The following is a 3,897-nucleotide window of genomic DNA, read 5'->3' on the forward strand; positions in this document are numbered from 1 at the left end:
TGCCCTTATTTGGGACTACTTGACTCGCGTTGACTTCCTTGTTATTGACTTGTATATTGTGGGATCGTCGCTATATGTTAGTTTTTCTGTGTTGAACTGTTCCCTTTACACCAGCATTCTTTTCTGTGGTTATTTCTTGTGAGCTGGTTCTACCGCTTCCTTGTGATTTACAATACTTAAGTTGATTTACTTGTCTTACCTTGTATTATTGTCATTGTTATTGCTATATGTATCGTGCTGATGTACGAGCTTTCTGTTATACTATGACTGTTGTTCTGTCGGTTGCGCTGCGTATTTACTTTGGGACTACTGGACGATATCCCGGGAGATCCCCCCCTGCATGTTTACTTTGAGACTACGGATCGGTATTCTGGGAGATCCCCCTGCACGTTTACTTTTGGGACTACGAGACTGCACCCGAGAGATTTCCCTGTACTGGATATTTACTTTTAAGACTACGGGACTACACCTGGAGATTCCCGTGTATTGAATATTTACTTTTGGGACTACGGGATTGAACCCGGTAGATTCCCCTGTACTGGATATTTACTTTGGGACTACGGGACGATATCCCGGGATATCCTTTGCACATTTACGTTCGGGACTACGGGACGATATCCTGGGAGATCCCCTGTTAAAAACATTGCTTTCTGAGCTGATGTTTTCGTTGATCCTATCCCTGTGTAAACATTATAGGTGCTATCCGTTCTATTCCTTATACTTACTAGTTGGTACGAACTATGTTAGGACACTTGCACAAGCATACACGTGGTTAATCACCCTTATCAGGTAGGAGGCTCTTTGAGATTTCAGAGTATAAACTCACACCCTTGTTATTTTCCCTCCATATGAGAATGACTCTTTTGGGGCACGTGAGTTGTCAGTATGATCAGGAGGTGTGATGAGGGCACAGGATGCCAAGTGTTAGGGTTCAGGTATTAAGACCCGTATTGTATGATTATGAGATGAGGTGTCACAGGGTGACTGATATGCGAAGGTTATCTATTTGAAAAGATTATATTCGAAAAGCATTTATTTTGAAAGAACTCTTATTGAAAAGAACATTTATTTAAATGAAGTATATTTCGAAACATTTTTATCCCTTGAAAGGTTTGACTATTTGATTGACGCTTGCTGGTTAAGACTTATGGTGAAAATTATCGGAGTTGTTGAGTTATGACTTGTCTTTACTGTATTTGTGATTTCAGATTTGGGTTGTATTTTTTCTTACCTTTCCGTGTTTTCCATATGGTGTTCCCCTGATGTACTTGTTATTTTCTTTCCTTATTTTTAATTACTGTATTGTTAGCCGTATCGCGTAGTCTCTATATAAATATCATGTTTTGTATATTAGACCAGTAGATGTCTTGACTGTTCCTCGTCACTACTCCACCGAGGTTAGTCTTTATACTTACTGGGCACCGCTGTGGTGTGCTCATGCTACACTTCTGCATATTTTTTGTGCAGATCCAGGTATTGTTCGCTAGTAGCTGTGCAGATTCTTGCCGAGGAGACTCAAGGTAGCCCTGCTGCTGCGTTCGCAGGCTTCGGAGTCACCTTCCTATTTTATATTCACACTGTTGTACTTATTTCCATACGGTTGTGTGTAGAAATTGTAGCGAAACTCTGTAGAGCTTATGACTTATACTACCGGGTTTTGGGAAGATGTTCATTGTGTAAAGGATTCATTTCAGAAGAATTTTAGATGTTATTATTTATTGTTGTTATTCCGCAATCATTAGGCTTACCTAGTCCTTAAGACTAGGTTCCATCACGAAACCCAACGGAGGGGAAATTAGGTCGTGACAAGTTGGTATCAGAGCTTTAGGTTCATAGGTGCTACGAGTCATAAGTGAGTTTAGTAGAGTCTTGCGGATCGGTACGGAAACGTCTGTACTTATCTTCCAGAGGCTACGGAACTATTAGGACAATCTCACTTCCTTCACTCTTATCGTGCGAGCTTATTGATCTTAGAGTTTGAACTTTTATCCTTCCATTATTTCACCGATGGAGGACACGAGCTGCGGTTATCGATGACGCTGCTTTCGGTACATGTATCGCTAGAGATAGAGGCAAAGGCCGATGAGGAGTACGTGCCGAAGCTAGACCACACTCAGAGCAGCGAGTTTCCGTTGGTCAGGTTCCAGGCTCATGGCGACACAATTTGTGGTTCCAGTTCAGCCCATGGTCAGGGCAGCAACATCCGAGGGAGAGCAACTTAGATTTGTAAGGTTCAAAGAAATTTTGAAAGGTAATACCTTGGTCCATAACTTGGCAAGTTCAGGATTGCTTGGCTCTCTATGTCTCAAAATTCTCCATGCACTACTAACAGTAAACTTACCTGAAGATGTTAGCATCCATCTTGGAGTATCCCAGTAATCATTAGCATCAACAAAGTGCACTTCTTGTCTAATGTGATTAGCAATATTTTGTGGGAAGGATTGATCCAGAAGTTGCTCATTCCAGTCTTCATCATCTCTCAATTCAGCCACTTCTTGCAATTCTTCATTAATTGGGAATTCTGGAGGTACTGCATGATATAAGGCCCCTAATCCAGTCTAGTTTTCTTGTATAAAATATTGGACAACCAAGGTAAGTAAAAGGGAATGCACCCTTTGAGAATCCAGTGATATTCCCCACTGTGTTCACCAGTGTCCCAGCTACATTAGCATGCATATAGTATGATCTTTTTGCCTTCTATATCAACTGTCAAGAAGTGTGTTCATACTGAACCAACACATCAACAATCTTTTGTAATGAGTAAGGATCGGCAGAGGAAAATATAATAGTGCTATCAGCATAGGTAAGGTGGTTCAAAGGATCAGTCCACTTTGGCATTCCAAATCCTCTAAACTGCTTGTCTTCAAACATTTTCTTCAGTGATCTTGATAAAACTTCAGCTGACAGAATGAACAAAGCTGGGGATAGTGGATCCCCTTGCTTCACACCCCTTGTTGAATGAAAAAATCCTGATGCTTGCCCATTAACCATGACTGCGTACCAATTGTTAGCAATCATATTCCACACCATATTGATGAAGCATTCTGCAAACCCCATCTTCCTTAACACATGCATCAAGTATTTCCATGACACCCTATCATAAGCCTTTTCCATATCCATCTTAATTACAACATTGGCAGGTTCCCCCTTAATCTAATGCCTATAACAATCTTTTGTGCCAAAAGAATGTTCTCAAATATACTCCTTCCCTTAACAAATCCAGATTAATTTGAAGAGATCAGTAAAGGTAGTATCTTCTCCAATCTATCATGAACCACCCTTGAAAACACCTTATTAATGAAATTATTCAAACTTACAGGTCTAAGATCAGAGAATGTTTGAACTCTAGGCTTTTTGGGCAGCAAGAAAAGGTTTGTATGAGTTATAGAATTAGGCAAAGGACAACCCTCATAGAATAAAATCAGCAACTTATGAATATCCTCACCTACAATGTCCCAGCATGATTGAAAGAACAAGCCAGAAAAGCCATCTGGAGCACTTGCACTCTCACTACTCAATGCAAATACTGCTGCCTTAACCTCCTCTCTAGTAGGCAATCTAGATATCTCTAGGTTCTGCTCCCTTGTGACCATTGAAGGTACATTGTTTAATAGATAAAAACTTGTAGGATCCTCCTCCTTAGTGAACTGTTTCTTGAAAAATTCTACTACAGCATTGGACAGAAGTTCTTGTGATTCAATCCATGCACCATCACTATTCTGGATCCTTTTCAATTGCAGCTTTTGCCTCTTGCCATTAACATGGTTATGGAAGAATCTAGTATTTCTGTCCCCTTCCTCAAACCAACTCATGCCTACTTTTGCTTCCAGTACTGCTCTTCAATGCTCAAGTACTTCTTTAACTCTGCTTGAGCTTGTTGAAGTACAATTCTATTAT

Source organism: Nicotiana attenuata, unplaced genomic scaffold (genome assembly GCF_001879085.1).
Source record: "Nicotiana attenuata strain UT unplaced genomic scaffold, NIATTr2, whole genome shotgun sequence".
NCBI lineage: Eukaryota > Viridiplantae > Streptophyta > Magnoliopsida > Solanales > Solanaceae > Nicotiana > Nicotiana attenuata.